Here is a 12969-nt window from a genome sequence, read left to right on the forward strand (position 1 = left end):
TAAGAACCCACAAGAAGAAAAATGACTTGAACCTTCCACGTTCATGAAAAAGATAAAATGCAAACTTTTAAAGGTGCTAGACTAGATTTGGGTTTGTTAATGTTTGTTAAAGGTATTATTTTCCACTGGAGTGACATTTTGGCAAACACCAGGAAACCTGAACCAGGTAGATAATCCAGTTAAGACCTGGCATGACTTGCTTGGCTCTACAATCTATCAGGCTAGGGTAAGCTAGAGCCCTCAAAACTGCTTGAGGACCACAGGCTGGGTTTGATAGACTCATTCCATGAAAAACCTCAGAGCTCAGAGATGCCTAACCTTATACACCATTGTATATCTGACCCTCATTTAGGAGAAGACGTAAAACAGTCATCGGGCCTCATTTTAAAGGCCTCAGATCACCAAAAAACCAAAACAAACAAAAAAACTCACCAACTCATTACTTCCAGAAGCAACCCAATTCAAAGTTAAAACAATTTTTCTATACACTAACAAAATCCTCCCCTGCCCTATATCATCTATCCTGTGTTTTCATTTTGCTCTACAAGTTAAGCAGTCTAATTTTTCTTTTTTTTGACACAGAGTCTCACTCTGTCACCCAGGCTGGAGTGCAGTGGTATGATCTCAGCTCACTGCAACCTCTGCCTCCTGGGTTCAAACGATTCTCCTGCCTCAGCCTCTTGAGTAGTTGGGATTACAGGCACCCGCCACCACACCTGGCTAATTTTTGTATTTTTAGTAGAGTCGCGGTTTCACCATGTTGGTCAGGCTGGTCTTGAACCCCTGACCTCAGGTGATCTGCCCATCTCAGCCTCCCAAAGTTCTAGGATTATAGGCAAGTACCACTACACCAGGCCTAATTTTTCTTCTAAACTACAGTCTTTCAAATATTTGAAGACAGCGCTCCCTGTCACACCTAAATCTTTTCATCATCTGTTCCTATACTCCTTTTTGCCATGGTTTCAGTCTCCTTCATTATCTAGGTCTAGTTTAATACACCAGGGGTTGGAGAGCTTTTTCTGTAAAGGTCTAGATAGTAAATATTTGAGGCTTTGCAGGCCATATGGTCTTTGTAACAAATACATAACACTTGAAACAGGAAAGCAGTCACAGAAAATATGTAAGCAAATGGGCCTGGCTGTGTTCTAATAAAACTGTATTCACAAAAACAGGCAGACTAGGGGCTTCAGTTTGACAACCCCTGCTTCAGACAATCCAATTTGTTGTTAAATCAACACAAACATGTGGTCTAAGGCAAAAGGAGCATTTCAAGTGGTATATGAATAGGAAGCAGAACATGACTATAAGCCCCTCTTCCCTGATAACTTATGCTGCTCAAGATATTATTAATTCCCGGGACAACTAAATCATACTGCAGTCACCTGAACCCCCTCAGGCCTTTCTCACGTGGACTGCAAAGCCATCTTTCTCTATGCTAATATGAGCTTGACTACTGGAATGCAGGTGTGATACTGCATCTAAAGTTTTAACATTTCATCTTGCTAGAGTCAACTCATTTCTGCCCTCTCCAGATTTCTTCTGATCCTGGCTTAGTTATCCAAGGAAATAGCTATTCCTACCAAAACTCTCAGCATATAAATCTGGTCATGCTAATAATGCTTTCACTTAAGTCTCTGTAAAAATGCCAATCAACGTAGAACTTCTAAATATTTCCCTCAAGACTGCTATTACGGACCGGGCATTGTGGCTCAAGCTTGTAATCCCAGTGCCTTGGGAGGCTGAGGTGGGGTGGGGGAATCACTTGAGCCCAGGAGTTTGAGACCAGCCTGGGCTATAAAAGGTTTTTTTTGTATTGTGTTTGTCTTTTTTTGAGACGGAGTCTCACTCTGTCGCCAGGCTGGAGTGCAGTGGCAGCAATCTTGGCTCACTGCAACCTCCGCCTCCCAGGTTCAAGCGATTCTCCTGCCTCAGCCTCACAGATGTGCACCCCATGGCCTGGCTAAATTTTGTATTTTTAGTAGAGATGGGGTTTCACCATGTTGGCCAGGCTTGTCTTGAACTCCTGACCTCAAGAGATCCTCCCGTCTTGGGCTCTCAAAGTGCTGGGATTGCAGGCGTGAGCCACTGCGCCCCACTGAGACTGGGTAATTTATAAAGAAAAAGAGGTTTAATGGACTCACAGTTCCATGTGGCTGAGGAGGCCTCACAATAATAGTGGAAGGCGAAAGGCATGTCTTACTTGGCGACAGGCAAAGAGAGAATGAGAGCCAAGCAAAAGGGGTTTCCTCTTATAAAACCAGCAGATCTCATGAGACTTATTTACTACCACAAAAACAGTATGGAGGAAACCGCCCCCATGGTTCAATTTCTCCGACCGGGTCCCTCCCACAATTCGTGGGAATTATGGGAGCTACAATACAAGGTGAGATTTGGGTGGGGGCACAGCCAAAGCATATCAGCAACAAAGCAAGACACTGCTCCCCACACCCCTTAAAAAATAACCACATGTACACTATTTGTGATAAATACTATAAAGGGAATTATCCGAGTATTATGCAAGAAGAGGACAAGGGGACAGAAACACAGGGAACAAGGCCATATGAAGAGGGAGGGCAAGCTTGGAGTTACGCTGCCACAGGCCCAGGCAGGCCAGGAGCTACTGGAAGCTGAAAGAGGCAAGGAAGGATTCTCACCTAGAGCTTTTGGAGGGTGTGTGGCTCTGCCAATACCTTGTTTTTCTACACTTCTAGCCTCCGTAACTATGAGAGAATTAAAATTCTGTTGTTTAAAGCCACTCAGTGTGTGGTAATTTTTATGGCAGCCTTAGGAGGCTAGTAAAGATGGTAACCAGCTCCCAAAAAAGAAGAGAACAAGTGGAGCAGGAAGTGTGCCTAGTCAGAGTGGTCAGAGGCAGCTTCTAGAAGGCGACATTTAAGCTGAGTCCTAGATGAGAAGGCAGTCAGGTAAAGAATGTATGAGACACAATAGTGAGTGGAAGGCTAAAGACAATGTGCTTTCATAGATTCCACTTATATGAAGTTCAAAAACAGAACTGATTTATGGCAAAAGAAGTCCTAACAGTAGTTTGGTGAGAGGGACTGATGGGGACCTTCTGAGGCACTAGAAATAATTCTGTATCTTGAGCTGGGTGGTGGTTACATGGGTATATACACATGTAATAAAGCAGTAAATTATACACTTAAGATCTTAATGTATTACAGTATTTATATGTAATTTTTACCTAAAAAGGAAAAAAGAGAGAAAACGAAAGACTATATGACTCACGTGTGTGTGTGTGGAGGTAGGGATGTAATACATGCCAAGAAACACCTTCAAGGCAGGAGAACAATAACATGTACAAAGACCACCAACAGAAGTATCAGAAATGCTGAAGGAAGGCCAATGGAGCTCCAGCATCATATAGAAGGGTGATATAAAATGAGACTGGAAACGTGGGCAGACATCACCTGGCAGGACCACAGGGAGTTGGATTTTATTCTAAGAACAAAAAATGGTCCTTAAGAGGACCATTCTGATCATGGTGTAGAAAATGGACTTGAAGGGGGTAAAGTACAAACTAGAGATCAGTTAGAAACTATTATAGTTTATCAGGCAAGTGACAATTATGGGTTTAGTCTAGGAGCAGTACAATGACTTGTAAAATACTTTCTAAATATGCTGTGAAGTGTCCATTTTTGAGAAGATTAGAAATGAGTCCCCCTTAATTTAAGAAGGAAATTGGCTCTAACATAAGGAAAACTATGAAAACACCTTCTTGGACCTAAAAGTATGTCCTTTATACATGTATTTAAATCCCTTCTATGTACCAATAAGAAAACTGAACTGACACATCTTTGCACTAAATACTGAGCTCTGGACAACTTAGTAATCACACTGAGTCCACTGCCCCAAGTAATGCTCTACTATCTATTAACCAGGCATGGTAGTACACGCCTGTAGTCCCAGCTACTCAGGAGGCTGAAGTGGGAGGATCACTTGAACCCAGGAGTTTGAGGCTGCAATGAGCTATGACATGTCACTGTACTTCAGCCTGGGCAACAGAGGGAGATCTTATTTCTAATTAAAACAAAACATCACTAAACTTAAAATACAAAAAAAGTAGGGGGAAGGATAATTAACCCTAGGACAAAAATAAAAAGTTTTTTAATGTACTTTTAATCAATACAAGACTTGAGGCCAGGAATGCTGGCTCACCCAGGCAAGGTGGCTCACGCCAATAATGCCAGCACTTTGGGAGGCTGAGATAGGCAGATAGCTTGAGCCCAGAGCTTCAAGACCAGCCTGGGAAACACAGAGAAACCCCGTCTCTACAAAATAATACAAAAATGAGCCAGGTGTGGTGGTGTATGCCTGTAGTCCAGCTACTTGAGAGGTTGAAGTGGGAGGATCACCTGAGCCTGGGGAGGTTGAGGCTACAGTGAGCCGTGATCGTGCCACTGCACTCCAGCCTAAGCAACAGAGCGAGACACCCTCTCAAAAAAAAAAAAGGGAGAGAGAGAGAGACTTGAAGAACTACGCCCACAGAGAACATGACTCATTGAGCAAGGAGATCTAATTTCAGTGAATACCGTCGTTTACATCTAACAAGTCGGAGAGAGGAGGGTGGCAATAGGAGACTGGAGAATTAGAGCAATGAGACAAATACAAGCAAGTCATGATGACAAACAGGTTTGCTTGCTAGACTTTAAGTAAGCTCTAACAAGATGAGAAGATACGGCAAAAGGAGGCGTCATTTAGTGAATGAACTTGAAATCTTTGCTGAGGAATTTGGATATCAAACACATGGAAGCCACTGCTGACTCTTAAATAGGGTGCAGTATTTGAGAAAAATTATTTATTGTCTCTTGTGCTATTACATATGATTATTCTTTTCAGAAGAAATCTGAAGCCAAAGACTATCTGGGGGACCCAAGCTAGACAGACTCCTTATTACTCTTTCCAACTGTCCATTACGTTGCCACCCTTCACTTCCTATCTGAAAATAGTTTCTCTTGGTATAACCACCAGGGATGTGTATAAGTGTGGATATATTATATGCTAGCCAATGTTCATTTGTGCAGGGAATCACAAATGTCAAGTTTTGCTTATTTACTCAGCACTTATACAGCACTATGTGCCAGGCACTTTATAAATTTTAACTCATTCAGTTTTCAGAATTATCCTATGGGGTAGGTACTACTCCATTTCACAGATGAGGAAACCTGGTTAGATTAAGTTACCTGCTAAGTATCACACAGCTGGTATGTGGAAACTTTTTAATGTCATATTAGTCCAAAAGCTAATTATTTAATCAAAAGCCTTTTATCTCAATTAGAGCTAATCATAAATGAAATGGTCTTTATACTCAACTAAATGCAAGACTAGTAAATTCAGGCCCACTTGCCCCTACTAATAATTTTAAACCAGGGAAAGAGTAAACAAAATCAGGTTTTTTCCACTACATTTTCCCCATCTGCATACATTAGATACACATCCAATTAAGCATGCCGTTGAAGGTCTTTATTCTAATGTTTATATATCTTACACAAAAACAGCCAGTACCGCCAGGCGCGGTGCCTCACATCTGTAATCCCACCACTATGGTAGGCCAAGGCGGGCGGATCATGAAGTCAGGAGATCCAGACCATCCTAGCTAACACGGTGAAACCCCGTCTCTACTAAAAAAAAAAAACAAAAAATTAGCCGGGCGTGGTGGCGGCCGCCTGTAGTCCCAGCTAATCGGGAGGCTGAAGAAGGAGAATGGCGTGAACCCAGGAGGCGGAGCTTGCAGTGAGCCGAAGCTTGCAGTGAGCCGAGATCGCACCACTGCACTCCAGCCTGGGCGACAGTGAGAGTCTCGAAAAAACAAAACAAAACAAAAAACCAAAAACAAACAGCCAGTACCTACAAGGCAGAGTTTATACTTCATTCTTAGTTTTGAGAGGCAGAATAGCAGGAAGAACATGGACTCCAGACTGATTGCCTGAGTTCAAATCTCAGCTCCACCACTTACGAGCTGTGGGACCCTGAGCAAGTTACTTAAATTTTCAGTGTCTCGGTGAAACAGGGAAAATAGTACCTCTTTCTCAGATGGCAGTTGTGAATATTAAATGAGATAATACACATAAAGCACTTAAAGCAGTGCCTGGCACAGAGTATACAATATATAAATGTTTGCTATCATTATTATTGTTATTCAGTATTTATGATGATATTGCTTTCCCTCACTGAGCTCCCAAGGCTCGGCCTGGTCACTTACACACCCGCCACTTCCTTGTGCTTCTAACATACCAGGGTCTTTCCAGTGTCTGTGCCTTGGTTCCCACGGGTGTCTTTGAATGGCACACCTTTCCCCAAGTTTCCCTTATGCAGTAGGCAAACTCTTATTTAGCAAAGAATTTCTTAATATTTAAGCACTACAGCAGTTAGAGAAACAAGCCATCATCAGTGAACTGTTATTTCAGAAGGTAGTAAAAGATCCAATTCAAGATGTTTCCTCCAAATAGCACCTAAAAATATAGTAGCCATCTTCTTATCACTAAATCTCTCCCCTTCTGCAGTTTTCCACCCATCTTTCTTGTCTCTGCCAACTGCAGAAATAATTCTTTCTGCCAGACATATGTAAATCACTATCTAAGACAACTAGAATACATTTCAAGCCTTATTAATGTACTTACAGGGAAGAGAGGGCAGTTCCCCAAATCTAGTCAAGGTGACCAAGGTACAATTAAAGATAAGTTATGCTTCAATTAACTGTAATGGATCCAGGCAATGCCATAATTAACATATTGTATTGTAGTCAGCTTGTAGTCATAATAAATGAAAATCAAAATATCAAGAATTTCTCATGCTCTTTCTATTGAGGCTCTAAAAGGAAAAGTGTTCGTATCTTTGAAATTTTTACAGAAATGTCCCCTAACAGAGGACAACTCATTCACAAATGAGATTTCTTTACAAGTTTTCTTTGTTTTAATTCCAAGTCCATAAGCCACACTTTCATGTGGTCCCATCCAAGAGAAGTGACCTGTGCAAAACACTATTGTATTTTTTTTAAATTATATATATAAAACAGTATGCTGTTTCATAAAACCCTGCCTCAGTGACTACCACCTCTATCCACCCAGTCATCCTACCAGAACCTGAGTCATCCCAGACTCCTCCCCGTCTTTTATGTGGCCCTCTACACCACCTCCAGCTAGTCAGTCACCATGTTCTGCCAATCTTGTATCTTCAAATCAAGGATCACAGGGATCTGGCAGGTAAACTGAACAAAGCATTCCTGCATAAAGCATATGCACTGGTAGAGAAATGGCAAATTAGAGAGCAAATAAAAAGAGGGCAAGCACTATTCAGCATCAGCTGATTCTTGTCAAGAGGAAGTTCAGGGCCAGTATAGTCCAATATTCTGGGTTTTTTTCCAAGAGAATCCAGAAATCTGGATTTTTATGAGAAAGACACTAATTTTTTTTATTATTATTGAGATGAAGTCTCGCTCTGTCTCCCATGCTGGAGTGCAGTGGCACGATCTTGGCTCACTGCAACCTCCACCTCCCGGATTCAAGCGATTCTCCTGCCTCAGCCTCCCAAGTAGTTGGGATTACAGGCACACACCACCATGCCCAGCTAATTTTTGTATTTTTAGTAGAGACAGGGTTTCACCATGTTGGCCAGGGTGGTCTCGAACTCCTGACCTTGTGATCCACCTGCCTCGGCCTCCCAAAGTGAGATTACAGGCGTGAGCCACCGCGCCCGGCTAGAGATAGTAATTTTTGAAAGAAAGCAAGTGTGGGCCAAATTAAACATAACTGTTGGCTAAATTCAGTGTGCAGGTCAACCTGTTTTGACGTCTATCTTTAGAATCCCCACTCCTTCCTTTTTATCCCCACCCCTTAGTTCAGGCCTTCGACATTTCTTAACTTAGTTTTATGCAGAAGCATCCTAAAAGGCCTCCAGATCACCTCCACCTCTCTCCATCTTCTACACGCTGCCAGAGTGAGCTTCCTAAAATTGAAATGTGATCCTGTCTGGATTTCAATTTTAAACAGTGGCTCCCCAAAACCTATAGCACTATAATGTGCCTAAGAACCACTTAAGATATTTGGCTTTTTTTTCTTCTCTGAGACAGGGTCTCACTCTGTCACCTAGACCAGAGTGCAGTGGCGTGATCTCAGCTCACTGCAGCCTTGACTTCCCAGGCTTCAGCAATCCTCCCACCTCAGCCTCCAGAGTAGCTGGGACACAGGTATGCGCCATAACACCCGGCTAATTTTTGTATTTTTGGTGAAACTGGGTTTCACCATATTGTCCCAGCTGGTCTCAAACTACTGGGCTCAAGCAATCCACTTGCCTTGGCCTCCCAAAGTGCTGGAATTACAGGCCTAAGGCACTGCACCTGGCCTGAGGTATTTGTTAAACATAGAAATAACCGCAATCTATCCAATCTGTATCTCCCAAAGAGAGCCAGGAATTTGCTAAAGACCCTCCCGAAGTGATTCTTGCCAATAGTCCTTGAACCACACAGTGATCTACAGGATCAAATCCAGAAGTCCTTTACATCAAATCATCCCCCTCTGACAGCACCCCACCTCACTCTCCAGTCTCATCTCCTGCCACTCCACCATTATGTCTAAAGACATTATCTAACTTCTTGTGGTTCCCAGAAAATACCCTGAGGCCTTCATCACTTTACACTCCATTGCTCTCTTGTTCCATAATGCCTTTCTCCCCTCTTAACCTGGTAGTACAGTCTGATTTATGACAGTTTCACTCGTAATTTTTCAACTTTACAATGGTGCAAAGGCAACATGCATTCGGTAGAAAGTGGTATGATATTCTCTCGAAATTCTGGGCAGCACAGCGAGCCACAGCTCCTAGTCAGTAATGCAATCACAAGGGTGAACAGGCCAGGTGTAGTGGCTCATGCCTGTAATCCCAGCACTTTGGGAGGCCAAGGCAGGCGGATCACCTGAGGTCCGGAGTTCAAGACCACCCTGGCCAACATGGCGAAACCCGTCTCTACTAAAAATACAAAAATTAGCCGGGTGTGGTGGTGCGTGCCTGTAATCCTAGACACTCAGGAGACTGAGGCATGAGAATTGCTTGAACCCAGGAGGTGGAGGTGGCAGTGAGCCGAGATTGTACCTCTGCACTCCAGCCTGGGCAACAAAACGAGACTCCGTCTCAAAAAAAAGCGAACAACCAATTCTCTACTGCACTGCCAGATGATTTTGCTCAAGTACAGGCGAATTAATCTAAGTGTTCTGAGCACATTTAAGGTAGGCTAGGCTAAGCTATGATGTTCAGTAGGTTAAGTGTATTAAATGTATTTTTGACTACAATAGGTCTATCAGGAACAGAAACCCATCATAAATGGAGCAGCATCTCTCTCTCTCCTTCTCTCTATACAATATAAATATATATATTCATCTTTCTAGACTGAGCTTTGCCTTCACCTCCATCCCCTGAAGGCTTTCTCAACTCTAGCTCCCACTCCCTGGAAGCTGCCTCCTCTCCTCTTCCACAGCAGCCAGCACTTGCCTAACTGGACTTATTAACTTTTTATAACTGTTCATTTACATGTTCACATGCCACCAAACTGAGTTATTTGAAGACAAGAATTTCAACTTAGCTTAATTCTGCAGCCCAAATGCTATGCCTGACACTGAGTAGACCCTCAATAAATGCTTGTTGAATAAACAAAATCAAACTGTATGATAGCCAGGCACGGTGGCTCCTGCCTATAATCCCAGCACTTTGTGAGGCCAAGGGAGGAAGATCACCTGAGGAATTCAAGGCTGCAGTAAGCTATGATCGCACCACTGCACTCCAGCCTGGGCGACAAAGCAAGACCCTGTCTCTAAAAAAAGATAAGAATGAAAATAATTTTTTATGAAATTTTCAGGAACTAGTAAGGTTAAAGGCCAGATTCTGGTTCTTTAGCATTACCATTAAGATGCAAACACAATCTCTCTTTACCACCTCTAATTGTAATACTAATAAATTCACAATTATCATGATTCCTATAGTCAGGCTGTTGTTGTTGAGAGCCAAGTTAATTAATTACCATAATATCAAAAACCAGTTCATCATGAAACTATATATATATTTATACACACACACTTTTTTTTTTTGAGTCAGGGTCTTTCTCTGTTGCTCAGGCTGCAAAACAGTGGCACAATCATAGCTCACTGCAGCTCAACTTCCAGACTCAACTGATCCTCCCACTTCAGCCTCCCAAGTAGCTAGGACCATAGGCACGTGCTACCGTGCCTGGCTAATTTTTTTTTTTTTTTTTTTTTTTTGTGGAGATGAGGTCTCACTATGTTGCCCAACTTCTATCCTCAAGCCATCCTCCCACCTCAGCCTCCGGAAGTGTTGGGATTACAGGCAGGAGCCACTGTGCCCAGACAAATAACTTTCTTGAACCAACCAAACAAGATATTTCACAGAACATTTCATCCCTGAGGCAAAATGATACAATTTCAAAGTAGCTGCTACACTATCAATTAAAACTTTGCCTTCCCAAATGATGAGCAAACCAGGACAAAAAAAACTTGCAGTTTCACCCTTAGATAAGTGGGGGAAAATCCCTCAACTATAAAGACCTGTCCAAGGGCCGGGCACGGTGGCTCACGCCTGTAATCCCATTTGGGAGGCCGAGGTGGGTGGATAACCTGAGGTCAGGAGTTCGAGACCAGCCTGGCCAACATGTGAAACCCCGTCTCAACGAAAATTACAAAAATTAGCCGGGCATGGTGGCAGGCGCCTGTAATCCCAGCTACTCGGGAGGCTGAGGCAGGAGAACTGCTTGAACCCGGGAGGCGGAGGCTGCAGTGAGCTGAGATCGCGCCACTGCACTCCAGCCTGGGCGACAAAAGCAAAACTCCATCTCAAAAAAAAAAAAAAAAAAAGACAGGTGTGGTGGCTCATGCCTGTAATCTCAGCACTCTGGGAGGCCAGGGCGCATCAACTGAGGTTGGGAGTTCGAGACCAGCCTGACCAACATGGAGAAATGCACCTCTACTAAAAATACAAAGTTAGCCAGGTGAGGTGGTGCATGCCTGTAATCCCAGCTACTCGGGAGGCTGAGACAGGAGAATCGCTTGAATGCAGGAGGCGGAGGTTTCAGTGAGCTGAGATCGCGCCATTGCACTCTAGCCTGGGCAACAAGAGCAAACCTCCATCTCCAAAAAAAAAAAAAAAAACAAAAAAAAACCTGTCCAACACAAAGGATAGGTAGAGGCAAAAATAACCCTGAAATCCTTCAGTATAATTCTCTGAAGTTACCTTAGTTAATAAGCAACAGAGAACAATGGCAATGGTAGTTAAACCTGATATCTTCACATTTAAAATACAAAAGCATCCTTTCAATATCCAGACATAGAGCTCCTTTTTTTTTTTAACCATACTTCCAAAATGGTTTAGATTCTTTTACACTCTCATTCCTTCAATATTTGTTTAGCACTTACTCTGTTCATGGTACTGTGCTAGACCTCAGTCATGTTATTAAAGAAAAAAAAAAAAAAAATCAGCCATAGGGCCTGCCCTCTTAAAGCTCACGTCCTAAAAGACAAAGTAGACATTCAACTAATAGTCAACTAACTGTTTAATACAATTGTGTTAAGTAACACAATAGCGAATGCAAGTGTCAATACATAACACAGAATCCATCCCATGCTCTTCCATACCAAAAATCAATTGTCTTATAGTTTCCTGCTTCAGAAACCTAATTTCCACTCCCCGTGTGCACCCCTTTCAGCAGTTATTCTGTATATCTGCCAGGTTTCCAACTGTAGCTCTCAGATATACCTCTAGGGAAGATAAATTAAACTACTTCAAAAGTAATTTTTCCACCAACTGCTTTTGTAGTATCAGTTCTTCTTTACATCCCTCTTATAAAGCATCATATGAGGGAATACAAAATACCTTTTGAGTGTTTTCAATCTTTACCCATTTATGGGGAAAAAAGACTTTTTAAAATAAGCATTTATAAAGCGCTTACTATCTGAAGACAACATAAGGGGAACGCAACGATAAGAAAAAAAGATCTGTGAGATTTGTGTTCGAGCAAAACTGATCCCATGGATTTTTCCTTTGGATACCACTGGATTCATAATTTTAATATAAATGCAGTATTGAGTAATTGCAATAGAAGAATATTTAGGTTATAAATGTGTGCTTTTTTTTCCCCAAGGAAGCCTCATTATAACTAAAATGATATCAACAAACTATTTTAGTGAACATTGGACGCTTGCTAAATCGACCTTTGTTTTCCAGGATGATAGGAAGTCATCTGCTGTCAGATACAGGAACTTATATAATAAAAAAGGGGGAAAGATCAGAACAGAAAATTACACGAAACTTCTAGTAAATTAAGACACTTATTTAGTTGAAAATATAAATCTAGGGAAGATTCTTTATAAGAAAAAGGAGATTTCCTATTACAAACACTGCTCCCATTGAAATAGCTATTTTATTGGCACTTAGAAAGTCAGACCCTAGTAAGGAAGAAAATGTTTTATATGTCAATATTTACCCTGCAGAACAGACAACAAAAGGGGGGTAGAGCTTAAGGCAAAACAGGAGGTATCTGGGTTAACAGCCTTCTAAAATGAAAGTTGAAAAGCACTGGCCCGAGTTACCAAGAAGGCTCTGGACCCTCTTTCTACTTAAAATGTTAAGACAAGTCATCACCTCGGTTCAGAATGGTATGGCACAATACGGCTTGAAAGCAGAGAAACATGCTATGTGACCTTCTAAGGACCCTTGCTTTTTTTTTTTTAACTCGAGTTAAACAAAATCCATTATGACTTTTTCAGTTATTCATTCATTCCACAAATGCTTACTGGGCGCCTAGTATGCACATAGCACTGTGCTTAAGCCATGATGGTCCACAAGAAAACTCTAATAGAGTTGGGCATTATATTCTAATGGCGAGACACGCTAAAGCAGCAATTCCATAAACGAACAGAGCGCACATTTAAGGGGGAAAGGGGCACGTAGGGAGGG

At 42.1% G+C, this 12969-nt stretch overlaps 1 protein-coding gene across 1 annotated transcript in view; it reads right to left on the reverse strand.

The window, feature by feature from the left end:
• SELENOI (selenoprotein I) overlaps positions 1 to 12969 on the reverse strand; it is a 48486-nt gene that overhangs the window by 34394 nt on the left and 1123 nt on the right.

Source organism: Pan troglodytes, chromosome 12 (assembly GCF_028858775.2).
Source record: "Pan troglodytes isolate AG18354 chromosome 12, NHGRI_mPanTro3-v2.0_pri, whole genome shotgun sequence".
Classification (NCBI taxonomy): Eukaryota; Metazoa; Chordata; class Mammalia; order Primates; family Hominidae; genus Pan; species Pan troglodytes.